Source organism: Manis javanica, chromosome 5, assembly GCF_040802235.1.
Source record: "Manis javanica isolate MJ-LG chromosome 5, MJ_LKY, whole genome shotgun sequence".
Classification (NCBI taxonomy): domain Eukaryota; kingdom Metazoa; phylum Chordata; class Mammalia; order Pholidota; family Manidae; genus Manis; species Manis javanica.
Genome location: NC_133160.1, coordinates 134,777,468 through 134,794,992, shown reverse-complemented (window position 1 = coordinate 134,794,992; position 17,525 = coordinate 134,777,468). Strand labels below are relative to the sequence as shown.

The 17,525-nt window shown below is 39.1% G+C and overlaps 1 protein-coding gene across 7 annotated transcripts in view; it reads right to left on the bottom strand.

The window, feature by feature from the left end:
* Window positions 1–17,525, bottom strand: part of CORIN (corin, serine peptidase) — a 232,193-nt gene that overhangs the window by 194,723 nt on the left and 19,945 nt on the right. The window contains exon 2 of one of the 7 annotated variants that reach the window (XM_017652019.3): window positions 8,463–8,520. The exons of 5 other annotated variants lie outside the window; for them this stretch is intronic. The gene's annotated coding sequence lies outside the window, so the exon portion shown is untranslated. Of the gene's footprint in view, window positions 1–8,462; window positions 8,521–17,525 lie in introns of those variants that run through there. One more of the 7 variants, XM_073237663.1, reaches the window with a different exon arrangement.

Below are 17,525 nucleotides of genomic sequence, written 5' to 3'. Positions count from 1 at the left end.
TTTGGACCATTATTTCAATGGTACTCTTGCTAATGTCCTGAACCCCTTCATCCCCTCTAGATCTTCTTCTCACTCATCATGTAAAAGCCAACACCAGATGGATCCAACAACCTTCTGCATATCTATACCTGGACAGGTGAATGTGGCTGTAAAGTCACCCAACAGGACTCCTTGATTGCTGATATGTGCCTTCTCCATTTTCTCACTTTACCCCTTCCCGCTTTTCTGCCCAAACTCTCAGAGGAGGACAGACCCCAATTCCCACTTTACAGACAGAATGAAACCATCAAATGGAAATTGCCTCACCTACCTAATCTAAACGTACATACCTGCTCATTTATACACCCTTCTCTCCTGTCACACTGGAGAAGCTATTTAAGACTCTCCTATGTAAGACTAATCCTTCCACTTTGTTACTCCATTTCCTTACTCCTTCTCAGGTATTGTACATATTAATTCTCCATTTAATCATACATCCGATCCCTCTCTCTCTCTCTCTCCCTCCCTCCTCCCCTCTCTCTCTCCTTCCTTCTCTCTCGTGCCTGTGTCATTGCCATCAGCTTTTCCCACGTTTAGGCCTCTCTTGGTTATATTTTTAGCCATCCTCAAACCTATATCCCATTTCTCCCACTGTTCTGTCTCTCTCTTCCTTTCTCACCCAGAATGCTCTAAGAGTTGTTAATATTTACTGTCCAAATTTCCTCACTGACTGTTTACTCCTGTGGCCCCTAAAGTTTGGTACCCATTTCTGTCACGGAACCAAAGCAACTTTTGCCTTGGTCACCAATGCCCTCCATGCTGCTATATCCAAAAAGCATTTTCCAGTCACCATTGCAGTCACATCTCAGTGTCATTAGAGAGATCAATCTCCCACTGCCATCTTCAAGCACTTCCTTCCTTTGACTTCTCTTCCTCCTGCTTCCCTGCTCACTCCTTCTTTCTGTAAGCTCTTTCCATGTATTTACTTTCTAGGCAATGGTACCCACACAAATAGCATCAATTGTCAGCCCTACACATGTGACCTATACCTTTAAATAGCAAGCACAGACCTTTCCTTTGAGTTCCAGACCTTTGTACCCAACGGGCCATTTGACATCTCCTCAATGGATGTTGCAAAATTACTTCAAACCCAACATGTCTGAAACCAAATAAATAATCTTCATCCCCATAGCTAGTATTCTCCCAGGATTCCTTATCATAGGAACAGATAAGCACTTACCATGTGTCAGGCACTGGTTGGGCATTTGGGATACATCCTACAAAGCCAAAATCTCCAGCCTCATAGATTTTACAATCTAGCAAAAGCTACCATCAGGTCTCCCCTGAAATGTTTCCCTAGATCCACTCTTGTACTCCCTAATTTGTTCTCCACACTATAGCCAGAGTGAGAAAGAGGCTGGGTATAACTGGGTAATGAGAAAAGGCAACATGAAAAAAGGTCCCCCAAACTGAGCTAATTCAGGAGATTTAGAGCCTGGAACCAGAGCTGATGAAAACCATGTACCCATTGGATTGGCAGAGATTTGGGAAAGGCTTTGGACTTCCACAGGTGTGCTCAGGTGCTCAAATCCATTTTATTAAGATTTCAGAGGTCAAGGAGAACATAATTGATATTCAGGTACATTAGTTTTTATCTATTCTACCTTCCTGCAGCATTTGACTTCATTTACACATGGAACATTCCTGGGAATAGCTGCACAGCTGCAAATGGCAGAAACTGCTTGTGAACAACGAGGTACTTGCCTGTCAATCCCTCAGACAGAAGCTTCACTCCGTTGGCCAGGGCCAGCACTTACCAGAGAGCCAATGAACCAGAAATACCTGACTGGGTCCATTAAGTCTCTCTCTAGGTAGGTTCATCAGAGAATTCCTAGGGATGGAAATAGTTGCTAATAACCAGGTTACAACCAAAGTAGATGTTTGGCCCAGAAGGAACCAAGTGCCTTCTTAGAGGTAACAGCCTTTCTTCCTCGCATAACTCCCTTAGTCAGTGGGGATAAGCAGCTGGGAACTGCGCGCACCTGCTCCTCACACTTATTGTTGGGTTGTGTAAGAACTCTTTTTTAATCAGTTGAACCGTTCTGCATGTTAAATTCTACATTTTAAATATGTAGAGCAAGGGTCACTGACCTATGGCCTGTGTGCCAAGCCTACCCCACTGCCTATTTCTGGGCATAGTTTTATTGGGATACAGCCATGTTCAATCATTTACACACTGTTCAAAACTGCTTTCCTGCTACACGGGCAGCACTGAGTAGTTGTAACAGAGCATTTGGCCCACAAAGCCAAAAATATTTACTATCTGACTGTTTACAGAAGTTTGTCAGCTCCTGATTTACAGCATCAATGTATATCTTCATGATTGGGTGTTTTTAAATCTATATATTTAATATGATAACCAAATTAAAAATACAACTTCTCCTAAGGAAATAACATTTTCTCTTCATCAGGGCCCTTAGTGAAAATGAAAACAATTATACAGGTGGCACATTGGCAGACAAAACTGACTAACTGCTGTAAATACATGGTTGCTCCACAAAAGGTTCAAAGATAAAAATAATCTTCAAAAAGAAGAAAAAAATGTATCAAAACTATATATGTTACATTATCTGAAGAAAGGAAAAAAAACTTCAGGGATATTCAAACCGAAACAGTACTGCATCGGGCATTGTAAACCCTAAACAGCAACAAACACTCATACAATCACAGAAGTAGTAAGTATTACTCTTGCTTCTGAAAAAAACATAATCAGGGCATAAGTAATACTAATTCAGTTGTAACTCTCTCTTTAGAGGTGAATATTGCCCTTCCCTCATCAGTGTTGACCAGCATCTAGAACAGAACCTGAACAGACTCAGCAGTGGACGAATACCTGTTGAATCAATGGATGAATTAAATCACCTAAACAAAAATTATATATAATTATGCAAATAACTACTTCTTTAATTACATATGCCTACAAAGCCTATTCCTGAATTATCCAAAAATATTTGGAGTAGAAAATGTACTTGGTAAGAATGTAAAAATATTTCCTTTTCAATAAGAAATGTGCAAAGTTAATGAAATCAGCTTTTACTAGGATTATTAGTACAATTCCATACTCATATTTCCTTTGCACATGAGCTTTGAAGTCAGAAAATTTAGTGTAAACTGTAGTAGATTTTATTACAAACAAAATATTTTGAACATCACCTATATTTAAGAACATGAAAAGAAGTGGCCCTGTAATTCTATTAACCCCCTAAAATGAGAGATACACAGATATTCTTGGTTCACAGCACCATCAGTGTCCAGTTAGTTTTTTTCAGTGGCCCTAGGCCAAAAGAAATGCCTAAAATTTCCATTTAAGCTGCTTCGTCCAACAATTTTATATGTGTTATATCTTAAAAACTTAGTAGCCATTTGAAAAAATACTACACATAAATTGAAATAAAATTTCATGTCATTCTTAAATAACCACAATTACAATAATATGATGTGTGCATCTAGTGGGCAGTACACCACGCCTCAAACCTCGGGATCAGATTAGAAGCCCTCACCACTCATTGCCTGTTCTACATGGATTTTTCCATGGTACAGCTCTTTACACAGCAACCATCAGGAACTTGAAGAAGACAGCATCAAAAGGAATACAGTACAATCTACTGTTGAAATGTGAACTACCTCTAACTAGTATTTCATTTGGTAACCAACAAATGTCGAGTATCACTGTATTTCCCTCAAAAACTAAAAATAACCAGGAGAGCCTCTTGGAGTCACTGCAGTATCTTGGGGTACCGCAACACACAGTTTGGAAATTATGATTCAAGACTATTTCTTCCTCCCATATCCATCCACCTAAGTTCAAATCCTTAAAGAACTCACATGTTACCTCATTCAGAAAGCCTTTCTTGATCACCCAGATGCAAGTAATCTCTACCTTCAGAATCTGAATTTCTGCTAGGTGGCAAACTAATTGATCCTTAGCATCTATTCTTTCCTTTGATCTTAGAAACAGAATTCTCAATTTTGGTGGGGCCAAAATTTAACAGCCACTTAGAAGAAAAACAGCTTTCCTAGACTCTCTTTCAGCTATGTGAAGCCATATGGCTGAGTTCTTAACCATGGAATGAAACTAGAAGTGGCAGATATGAGTTCTAGAAAGTGTTCTCAAAGAGAGGGGTATTGTTGTTCCTCTTTTCTGTCGGATGGAATATGGGTGTAATAGCTGGATCTGAAGCAACCAGCCAAGACCCAGAGGTAAAAGCTGTATGCAGAGGCTGGCAGAGCAGTACGAAAGGGAACCTGGATCCCTGATGGATTTGGGAAGCAGTCCTGTCAGCTCTGAACTGCTTACTTTCTAGACTACATTTACATAAGAATAGAATAAGTTCTTTCTTGCTAAATCACTGTTTATCTGAATAACCCATCATTTGCAGCTAAAGCAATTTTAACTGAACTATGGTACTTACCACTTCCTACTTTAGGTCATGGTCATGTATGTACATACTAAAATTACTAAACTATAATCTCAGGAGGTAAAGATCCATGTTTAATTCATTCAATAATAACTATACCATTTTCCCAGAACATTATTTTTATCCCTTAGGCAACTAACTAACCAGTGCCTGGTATGTACTAAGATCAGAATAAATATACACTATCTCAAATCAATAAATGATTCACAATTGAAGGTCAGAAAAATTTCCCAAGAAATGTTGTGAATTTTTTATATACCCATTCTTGGTGGGAGGGGAATGAAAACTATTAAAAGGCTTTTGTGCTAAGTAATGCAACTGCTAAGTGTGTTTGCTTTTGACCAGAATAGCAGCAACTCAATAAGGCCATATGGATTATTTCCTGCTAATCAGAAGCTCAGTGCCTTTTATACATCTTGAGTAAGGATAAATTAAAAAGAAAACAAATTACAACTTAGCAAATTACAACATCAATTTTCAATTAAAAGTTGCTAAATACTGTGTTGTAGCTAGATTTTTCTCAAATGGGGAGCAAGCAATAAAAAGTAAGTTTGGTCAAAATGTAGGCAAACATTGGAATAGGTCATCTCACAGCCCCATTAGAAATCCCACGTTCTCTACCTTCTTCAGCAATCTCCTACCAGGTTTCCCAGTATCCTCAGTTGTCCCCTTCCAATCTCCACACTATCATCTGCTTAAAACCCTCCAGAGACTTGAAAGAAAAAGACCAGCTTCCTTCACATGATATAGAAGACAACTCTTCTCAAACTACAATGTACATGGGGATTAGACAGGGAGTGTCTGATCCAGTAGGTCACGGTGGAGCCTGGGATTCTGCATTCCTCATCAGTCATAGGTGATGCTGATGCTGGTGGTCTGAGGACCACACTCTGAACAGCAATATCTGCAGACCCTTCTAGGTCGGCCCCACCTGTACCAGGCTCAGTGCACACCAGTCATGGTCTCTCTCTCCCTGCACTCCTGCCACCTTTCCCTTCCCAGTTCCTCCCAAGCATTCTCTGCCTAGAATGGCCTCTCTCAAACTCCAAATACCAAACCGCCCACATTACTCAGAACTCACCCTTCATACTTCAACTTATGACCCATGACTTGTTTAGGTCTTTTCTGATCTTCATCACAGTTGCAATTTACATGTACATATGTGATTATTTTTAGATTATGTTAGTTATTCCTGTCACACTGTAAGCTCCATGAGCCCAGGGGCCATGTTGGGGTTTGCTCACCAGTATAGCCTCGGTACTTAAAAAGGGTTGTAGTAGGCACGACATAAAAATATTTAAATAATGAATCAATAAACTCATCTAAATATACCCTCCCATTGTCAGAAGAGTCTTAGAAACACAAAGAATTGAATGCTGTTCCATGTATGAGTAGTCACCACAGTCATAATGGTAATTGAAATAACAATGCAGCAAAAAACCTAATGACCATTTCCTGTGCCAGGCACTCTTCTCAATGTTTTGCATATTTAAATGCTCATAATCCTCAAAACAGCTCTATTAGGTAGGTGGTATTACCATACCTGTTTACAGATGAGGCTCTTTGTAATTTAATAAAAATAATTCAAGGTAATCAATATAAAAAGCAGGATGCAAAGTGATACTCAGTCACTCAGTTCCCTTGTCTGAAACCCACTAGGAGACTAGAGAGTCCACAGGTTTTAATTCGGTCTTACTTCTAGACTATGGCTTTCAGAGCTTCCTGGGACACGATACCCACCCTCTATCTCTGTCCCTGTGACAACTGACTAAGCTCTCACCCACTGGGTCATGCAAAGCTAACTCCCGATGCCCCAAGCCCTAGGGAGGACCATGTCTCACAGCCCTCACCAACTCACCCTCTGAGGGTAAAGAATAGATTTCTTCCTGAGACTCCATGCTTCTCACCTCCTCCCAGATCCAAAATGGTGTAATGAAGGATTACCGCCTCACTCCCGCTGGACAATAACCAGAGCTATGTTCTAAAAATGGCCTGTATGTGGTATTAACATCATCTTAAAAACATTAATTATCTAATAAACCTTCATTGCCTGGAATATTTAATTACAGAAGCTTTTAATTCTCTATCTTGAGAAATGGAAAAATCGTAAGAAAAAAAGTCAATTATCAGGAATTAAAATCATAAAATGTTGTCAGAGAATGAGTTGGAATTCCAGACAATGTGGCATCTTCTACAATTTCTACAGCCTAGAATATTTTGCTCTGAGGATGCAAGGCTTGGCCCTGATTTTCAGCTTTCAAAGATGTAGATGTCATTCTGCTTAGTACAATGTAAAAACATCATTTTTGATAGTAAAAAGTGGAACTGAAAGGAGGTTCAAGCTCCTCTTTAATACATGAAAAACCTAATTAACAACATCATCATCATTTCCTAAAACCTATTCCCTGACCATCCCAGGTTATGCTAAATACAGGCCATTTTTGGCCTGCAATCTCTCTGGAAGTGGTAATATTCACCCACAGATACTGTCTAGAAAGAGACAAACATAAGCTTGGTACTTCTTAAGATACAGCATCAAACATAGAGACATACTGATATTTTTATTTCAAATAAGATTTGTGTAAATTACAACCAAAGATCAGGCAAACTTGAAGAGTGTGTAAACTGTTTCTGGCTAATAGTAAATTGACATGTGAAGTTAATTCTACCTTCATAATGTGACCCTATACTATGGATTTTCTTCAGTATCAAAATGATTATATTCTTAAATACAATTATGAAATTATGCAGATTTAGTTAATACAGGATGGTTAGTCAAAAAAGTTTATGAATTTAAGGTGCACAAGTATTACTACCCAAAAGTTACCCTAATTCATATGTCAGTCTCGTAGACTGAGTAAAATTCTATTTATTGCTTTGAAGTTTATGATATGACCAAGTCAAAATATCAAACTATTAAGCCAAAATGAGAGCATATCTTAGTGGATGTGACTGTATATGAAATTATGGCAGAAATCAATAACTATCTGTCCTCCCAAAAAATATTTGCTTACAGTGTTAAAGATAAGTAACAAAAAAATCCATCCAAAACTAACACTATGTATTGGTCTGAGACTAATTCAGCACCTTAGTTCTCTTTGTAGGAAAGTGATGAACTCCAAATATATTCACTCTCTGCTGTCTCAGCATGCAGGGCACTGCCTGCAAGGAGGACAAGATCACTCTGACTAGTGTGACCTGAGCAGGACCCAGGGGCTCCCTCTAAGCTCTTTGGGGATATTATAATGTCACATGTTAATCTACTCACAGCCCTAAAAAAATGCAAGCACTCAGACCCCACTTGCTATTTGATACTTGGTTGTGAACGCTGTCCTGCACAACCCTCAGTCCAAAATGTAACCTGAATTGTTTAGAGAAGGGGCTTCAACCCACTTCCACTTTCTGTCCAGTGAGCAAAAACAAGCCAATTGTCACCCCATTATTTAAGAAAATCCACCAGTGCTGGATGCCTTCCCCTCTCTCTGTTCTCAATAAACTCTAAGAGTGTTCCTTACATGTATTTTAAAAATAGATTTAATAAGAAATCAGTGACTTAGATACTTCTCAAACCAGGCATCCATCAATTCTTCATATAAGCTTCCATTCTACCAATAAGCAAAATGCCTCCGAAATAATTCCTCAGTGAATTATGCCAAATGTCTTTTGTTGTGATGTTTGTTTTTAATGTTCCAAGAAGCATGAAGAACTAGCATCTGGTTTTCGGTAAGTCTTCTCATCCCATTTTCAGGTTTTTAATTGAAGCATACAGAGTTCAAATAACTCATGTGTTCCCTCAAAATGAAATTACTCAATTCACACCCCCACACATGGTTCTGCAAGCCAACGCTGCCCTCATTTTCTCCTGTGAACATTTTCTCCATAAAAACAACAGCAGATAGCCCTCTTCCAATAGTCATTCAACCCAGAATGGATGTCCAATATAGAGACTAAATACCAGCAAGGTATTTTCCCTGTCGAGGAGACTAGATAATAATAATCCAATACCCAGGCAGCAGATCACTTCGGTGTTTCTGTTTTCAGGGTCCCATTGTTCAGCTGATGTCTGAAATATGAGACAGAAGATTGGAATGTTTCAGGGGCAATGTGCACAAAATTGTCTCCAACACTGAAAAATCTAGGTGACCTTATAAAGTCATGACCTTGTCCTAACCATATTTCTGTATCTATAAATAAGGAATAAAAAATGTCTTGTTCCAACCACAAATATCGCAGAAATAAAATGAAATTGGTAAAGCAAAAGCAAAAAAGACATGTTTCTTTCTCTGGGAGAGAAAGAAAGTTCTAGAGTCCCAATTTCTCTCAAATACATAACTTGGAGTTGGTTCAATTTACTCTCCCTGGAGGAAAGTTATAATCTTTATTCAAGGGAGAAGGTATCTTCAGAGGTGATAGAACATTTTGAAGGTAAGCCTCCATTTTCTTCAGAGCAAGGTGGGAGGGTCATATTCCTGTTAGTTACAGAAGATGATCTTGGAAAGAAACAGCAGGCAACTCCCCATCTAGACAGGTAGATCAATGGGACCCTGAGTCCTTTTTTGAGATGACTTTGCCCCCAAACTCAAACATGTCATTGTTATCATTTTATGGCAGTCACAAATCAGTGAACTAATAAAACATTCCTTTTAAGGCAGATACAATATCAGAAGTCTTTCTGCATATATTGTAGAGTCTTAACGGTCTTTTCAGTAAATTTCACTGGAAAAAATGGAGGCTACAGGGGGAAAAAAGGGAGAGGTATGTTACCCATGCTCAGGAAACTAAATATTTGACATTTATGCATTAAAATGTTTCAATGAATGTTTCACATCCTAATTATTAGTTACTACATTTTCTAAGGATGCTGTGGCAAAATCCAGGGGAACCTAACATGCTGCCAAGTAAAGCGAAGCCTACTTTTTATGTAGCAACTATGAAGCCACTGAACTTGTGTGAATCCCAGAGAACTGACTCACTGATCCTGTAACAATGGAAATGTTGCGACTTTTAAAAATTGAAACAGATTGGCAAAATGAGTAGAGAACTAAAATATTGACTCTCTACAGCTGAAAATAATCATGGAATGTATACAAGACAAAATGGATTTTACACTCTACAACAATCCTTTTCAGGCATTTCAATGCAAAGTAAAATATAAACAGATGTTGAAAACAGTTAACCTACTGAACCTACCTGCCGAAAGACATCCTGCAGTAAAAAAAATGCAAGTAAGGATTTTATGTTAGACAAAGCAGCAATGTCTTTCTGAATACCTAGAGCAAAAGGATGAATTCCAAACTTAACAGTCATCATAGGTTTTGCTATCTTTCACAATTATTCTAGTTGGAAAGTATAGAGAAGTTCTGTGTTGAGGTTTCCATGATAAAATATGTCTATGTTAGATGGTAAAATCCCACTAATTTTCTTTACTCCTCTCATGCTTATATAGTACCTATTCTGTGAACAGCTGGCCTATAGGGATATAAAGATGAGAAAGACACAGTCCCTCCTGTGGGAGTTGATGGCCTATCTCCCAGGAGATAGGCAACTTCATGAGTGACTCAATATCCCAAGATAGGACAGTAATGCAGATATGCCAAAGGGACTACAGCAAGTCAGCCATAGCGGCAGAGTGACAGGCCACAGTCAGTTAATATCGATGTTTATTAAGAAATATAAATTTTTACTTTTTTTACAAGATAAAACAATATTTCTTGAGCATTCATTCCACTGGGTCTCAAAGCATGTGTATGTTGGTTGAGGGAGACCAAGGGGCAGCACCATAATTAACATTTTGAACAAGACAATTTTTCAATAATAAGACTCTCTCACATATTCAGTATTTGGCATCCCTAACCCCCACCCAGTAAATGCCAGCATAACTGTCCCGCAGCCCAGACACAATGGCCAGCAACATATCCTTCATTATTTCCTAATGGCCCCCAAGGTATTACCTCCCTGAGTTGAGCAGCAGTTGGGCTGTTTAGGCATCTATTGAACATATACTGCATGGTGAGCTCTATGCTTTAGAAGCAAGGCAAAGTCCTAAGTTAGAAAACTTCCCCAAACTTCTATAGGCATTAACTAACATTAGGTCTTTAAACACTGAGAATTTATACCTTTTATCCATAGAGAAGTGGTACAGTTTTTGAGGTCAAACATTCTGTCTTTTGATACTGACCATCACCCTACCTGGCACATAAAAGAACACAGAATTTTAATGTAAACATCAATCAAAGAAAAAAAGCACAATTTATTATGTCCTTCAAAACCTACCATCTACTACATTAAACAGAAATCCTGAGGATAGTAAAGAATAGTAGCTGAGAAGTAAAAATATATGGAGTGAGTGTTTCCTGGACAGGCAGGGCATGAAACAGTAACCTTTGGTGGACCCGTACCAAGAAAGGTCCTTGTTGGATTTTAGACTTTGGACAGTCTCTACAGCCTCTACACCAGTGGAGGTTGGCCCAGTGTTTCAGGTGAGGCTGAGGTAGGATCAAACCTTTGTAGGTCCTACAGACGGGCAGAACAAAATGTGCTGCCTGGAAACTACAAAACATCTGAGACCTTGGGCTGTCCAGGGGTCGATGTGAACTTCTGGTTTTGATTCTCTGTGCAGACTTAGAATAGATATTGAAGAGAGGCTGCCCCTAATTCCATTTCTTATCATGTTGTTTTAAATTACATTCATGGCCATGGAAAGAACTAACAAGTGGAGGAACCAGCACTTCAGAAACATGGGACTCATTCACAAGCTTTAGCCCAAGGCCCTAATTCACTCTGGATCTGTTCACTACATACCCTCTGACCCTGGATTTAAATTTTAGACACCTAATTCATGGCCCCAATCAGAGAAAGGTGGAGTAAGTTGTGGCAAAACAAAAAAAAGAATGGGCATTGGATTAAAGATGGTGGCGTAAGAGGAGAGACAGAGGCTTCCTCTTAAAACTGGATACAATTAGAAAATATAGTTGGTGCAACTAATCCTGAGAGAGCAACAGGAAAGAGGAAGGTGTCAGACTGCACACACCTGGAGAAAAGAGCAGACCTCACCGAACGGGATAACGTACCAGAGCTGTGGCTCCGCGGGACCTGAGCCGTTCCGCAACCCCAGCTCATGGGTGGGAGGAAGAGAAATGGAGCAGGGAGGGAGTGGAAGGCCTGGGACTGCTGAATACCTAGCTCCAGAGATCTGCACTGGGAGAACAAACCTACATTTCATGGTGCTTTCATGAAACTCACATGACTATCGGGTTGGAAAGTTAATACAGGCAGAGTTCCTGGGGAGACTGGGATTCTGGCCACTTGTGGAAAGCAGGGATCCATATCCGGCTGCTCTGGGACAAAAGCTTATACCTGTGTGCCCGGCCCACTGGCTCAGGCAGTGGAGACAGGCACAGCAGCCAGGAGGCAGGGAACAGCTCTTTCCTCCCCCAGGCACCAGTACCGCTCCCCTGCCACCAGGCAGCTCCAGAGACTACAGCTTCTGGACACGAGAGGGCGCCATATACAAACCTGAAACGGCAAAGGAACCTTGTCCAGAGTAAAATTATTATTACAAATGCTGTGAAAGATTTAAATGATATGGACCTTGTGACTCTTCCTGAAAGGGGTTCAAAATAAAAATCATCAACATTCTAATGGAGGTACAGAAAGACATCCAAGAACTCAGGAATGAACTCAGGTCAGAGATCCAATCGTTGAAGAGCATGATGGAGGGTATTAAAAGCAAGTTGGATATGGTGGAGGAGACAATAAATGAAATAGAAACTAGAGAAGAGGAATACAAAGAAGCTGAGTCACAGAGAGAAAAAAGGATCTCTAAGAAAGAAAGAATATTGAGAGACTGTGTGACCAATCCAAACAGAACAATATTTGCATTATAGGGATACCAGAAGAAGAAGAAGAGAAAGAGAAAGGGATAGAAAGTGTCTTTGAGGAGTTAGTTGCTGAAAACTTCTCCAGTCTGGCAAGGAGATAATCTCTGAGGCCATGGAGAACCACAGATCTCCCAACACAAGGGACCCAAGGAAGACAACACCAAGACACAAAGTAACTAAAATGGGAAAGATCAAGGATAAGGACAGACTGCTAAAAGCAGCCAGAGAGAGAAATAAAATCACATACAAAGGAAAGCCGATCAGGCTAACATCAGACTTCTCAGCAGAAACCTTACAAGCCAGAAGGGAGTGGCATGATGATGCCATGAAGCAGAAGGGCCTGGAACCAAGATTACTTTATCCGGCAAGATTATCATTTAAATTTGAAGGAGGGATTAAACAATTTCCAGATAACCAAAAGCTGAGAGAATTTACCTCCCACAAACCATCTCTACAGTCTATTTTGGAGGGACTGCTATAGATGGAAGTGTTCCTAAGGTTGAATAGCTGTCACTAGAGGTAATAAAACCACAGTAAAGAAAGTAAAATAGCTAATTATGAAGCAAATGCAAAATTAAATTAACTATCCTCAAAGTCAATCAAAGGATAGACAAAAAGTGCAGAATTTGATACCTAATATACAAAGAATGAAGGAGAAAGAAAAAGGAGAAATAGAAAAGAACCTTTAGATCGTGTTTGAAACAGCATACTAAGTGAGTTAAGTTAGACTCTTACATAGTAAGGAAAGTAACCTGGAACCTTTGGTAACCATGAATCTAAAGACTGAAATGGCAGTAAGTACATACCTATCGATAATCTCCCTAAATGTAAATGGACTGAATGCACCAATCAAAAGACAAAGAGTCACTGAATGGATAAAAAAACAAGATCCATCTATATGCTGCTTACAAGAGACTCACCTCAAACCAAAAGACATACACAGACTAAAAGTCAAGGGATGAAAAAAGATATTTCATACAAACAACAGGGAGAAAAAAGCAGGTGTTGCAGTACTAGGATCAGACAAAATAGACTTCAAAACAAAAAAAGTAACAAGAGATAAAGAAGGACATTACATAATGATAAAGGGCTCAGTCCAACAAGAGGATATAACCATTATAAATATATATGCACCCAACAAAGGAGTACCAGCACATGTGAAACAAATACTAACAGAACTAAAGGAGGAAATAGAATGCAATGCACTCATTTTAGGAGACTTCAACACACCATTCACTCCAAAGGGCAGATCCACCAGACAGAAAATAAGTAAGGACACAGAGGCACTGAACAACACACTAGAACAGATGGACCTAATAGACATCTATAGAACTCTACACCCAAAAGCAACAGAATACACATTCTTCTCAAGTGCACATGGAACATTCTCCAGAAGAGACCACATACTAGGCCACAAAAAGAGCCTCAGTAAATTCAAAAATATTGAAATTCTACCAACCAACTTTTCAGATGACAAAGGTATAAAACTAGAAATAAATTGTACAAAGAAAGCAAAAAGGCTCACGAACACATGAAGGCTTAACAACACGCTCCTAAATAGTCAATGGATCTATGACCAAATTTAAATAGAGATCCAGCAATATATGGAAATAAATGACAAGAACAACACAAAGCCCCAACTTCTGTGGGATGCAGTGAAAGCAGTCTTAAGAGGAAAGTATATAGCAATCAAGGCATATTTAAAGAAGGAAGAACAAACCCAAATGAATAGTCTAACGTCACAGTTAGCAAAATTGGAAAAAGAAGAAGAAATGAGGCCTAAAATCAGCAGAAGGAGGGACATAATAAAGATCAGAGAAGAAATAAATAAAATTCAGAAGAATAAAACAATAGCAAAAATCAATGAAACCAAGAGCTGGTTCTTTGAGAAAATAAACAAAATAGGTAAGCCTCTAGCCAGACTTATTAAAAGAAAAAGAGAATCAACACACATCAACAGAATCAGAAATGAGAAAGGAAAAATCACAACGGACCCCACAGAAATATAAAGAATTATTAGAGAGTACTATGAAAACCTATATGGTAACAAGCTTGGAAACCTAGGAGAAATGGACAACTTCCTAGAAAAATACAACCTTCCAAGACTGACCCAGAAGTCTTTTACCAGAAAATCTAAACAGATCAATTACCAGCAATGAAATTGAAGCGGTAATCAAAAAACTACCCAAGAACAAAACCCCCGGGCCAGATGGATTTACCTCGGAATTTTATCAGACATACAGAGAAGACATAATACCCATTCTCCTTAAAGTTTTCCAAAAAATAGAAAAGGAGGGAATACTCTCAAACTCATTCTATGAAGCCAACATCACCCTAATACCAAAACCAGGCAAAGACCCCACCAAAAAAGAAAACTACAGACCACTATCCCTGATGAATGTAGATGCAAAAATACTCAACAAAATATTAGCAAACCAAATTCAAAAATACATCAAAAGGATCATGCACCATGACCAAGTGGGATTCATCCCAGGAATGCAAGGATGGTACAACACTCGAAAATCCACCAACATCATCCACCACATAAAAAAAAAGGACAAAAACCACATAATCATCTCCATAGATGCTGAAAAAGCATTTGACAAAATTCAACATCCATTCATGATAAAAACTCTCAACAAAATGGGTATAGAGGGCAAGTACCTCAACATAATAAAGGCCATATATGATAAATCCACAGCCAACATCATACTGAACAGTGAAAAGCTGAAACTTTTCCTCTGAGATCAGGAACAAGACAGGGATGCCCACTCTCCCCACCGTTATTCAACATAGTACTGGAGGTCCTAGCCACTGCAATCAGACAACAGAAAGAAATAAAAGGCATCCAGATTGGTAAGGAAGAAGTCAAACTGTCACTGTCTGCAGATGACATGATGTTGTACATAAAAAACCCTAAAGACTCCACCCCAAAACTACTAAAACTGATATCGGAACACAGCAAAGTTGCAGGATACAAAATTAACACACAGAAATCTGTGGCTTTCCTATACAATTAACAATGAACCAATTGAAAGAGAAATCAAGAAAATAATTTCATTCACAATTGCATCAAAAAGAATAAAATACTTAGGAATAAACCTTACCAAGGAAGTGAAAGACCTGCACCTTGAAAACTACAAGACACTCGTAAGAGAAATTAAAGAGGACACTAACAAATGGAAACTCATCCCATGCTCTTGGCTAGGAAGGATTAATATCATCAAAATGGTCATCCTGCCCAAAACAATATATAGATTTGATGGAATCCCTATCAAATTACCAATAACATTCTTCAACTAACTCGAACAAATAGTTCAAAAATTCATATGGAAACACCAAAGACCCCAAATAGCCAAAGCAATCCTGAGAAGGAAGAATAAAGTTGGGGGATCCCGCTCCCCAACTTCAAGCTCTACTACAAAGCCACAGTAATCAAGACAGTTTGTTTGGTACTGGCATAAGAACAGAGCCACAGACCAGTGGAACAGAATAGAGACCCCAGATATTAACCCAAACATTTATGGTCAATTAATATATGATAAAGGAGCCATGGACATACAAAGGGGAAATGACAGTCTCTTCAACAGATGGTGCTGGCAAAACTGGACAGCTACATGTAAGAGAATGAAACTGGATCACTGTCTAACCCCATACACGAAAGTAAATTCAAAATGGATCAAAGACCTGAATGTAAGTCATGAAACCATAAAACTCTTAGAGAAAAACATAGGCAAAAATCTCTTGGACATAAACATGAGCGACTTCTTCATGAACATATCTCCCCGGGCAAGGGAAACGAAAGCAAAATGAACAAGTGGGACTATATCAAGCTGAAAAGCTTCTGTACAGCAAAGGACACCATCAATAGAACAAAAAGGTACCCTACAGTATGGGAGAATATATTCATAAATGATAGATCCAATAAAGGGTTGACATCCAAAATATATGAAGAACTCATGCACCTCAACAAACAAAAAGCAAATAATCCAATTAAAAAATGGGCAGAGGAGCTGAACAGACAGTTCTCCAAAGAAGAAGTTCAGATGGCCAACAAACACATGAAAAGATGCTCCACATCACCAGTCATCAGGGAAATGCAAATTAAAACCACAATGAGATATCACCTCACACCAGTAAGGATGGCCACCATCCAAAAGACAAACAACAACAAATGTTGGTGAGGTTGTGGAGAAAGGGGAACCCTCCTACACTGCTGGTGGGAATGCAAACTAGTTCAACCATTGTGGAAAGCAGTATGGAGGTTCCTCAAAAAGCTCAAAATAGAAATACCACTTGACCCAGGAATTCTACTTCTAGGAATTTACCCTAAGAATACAGCACTCCAGTTTGAAAAAGATAGATGCACCCCTATGTTTATTGCAGCACTATTTACAATAGCCAAGAAATGGAAGCAACCTAAGTGTCCATCAGTAGATGAACGGATAAAGATGTGGTACATATACACAATGGAATATTACTCAGCCATAAGAAAAAAACAGATACTACCATTTGCAACAACATGGATGGAGCTAGAGGGTATTATGCTCAGTGAAATAAGCCAGGTGGAGAAGGACAAGTACCAAATGATTTCACTCATATGTGAAGTATAAGAACAAAGAAAAACTGAAGGAACAAAACAGCAGCAGAATCACAGAACCCAAGAATGGACTAACAGTTACCAAAGGGAAAGGGACTGGGTAGGAGGGGTAGGAAGGGAGGTATAAGGGCAGGGAAAAAGAAAGGGGGCCTTACGATTAGCATGTATAATGTGGGGGGGGGCAGATAGGGAGGGATGTGCAACACAAAGAAGACAAGTAGTGATTCTACAACATCTTACTACGCTGATGGACAATGACTAATGGAGTTTGTGAGGGGGGATTTGGTGAAGGGGGGCGTCTAGTGACCATAGTGTTCTTCATGTAATTGTAGATGTATTCCATCTTCTTGAGGTGAAGTAGGAACACAACTCAACAAATATTTATAAATGCAAGGCTAAAAAGGCAATTCAAAAAGCCTCTGCATTGAACATTCTGTCTTGCAGAATTAGTTTATCTCAGGAAGTCAAAGGAAATGAGGAGTAGTTTGAAAACTATACTTCAGTCTTGTTTTCAAAACAGCAAACTGATTAAGCTGTAGGAAGAAATAGATTTCCTTAAGAGAAAGGCTGAGCTTTGGGCCAACAGGC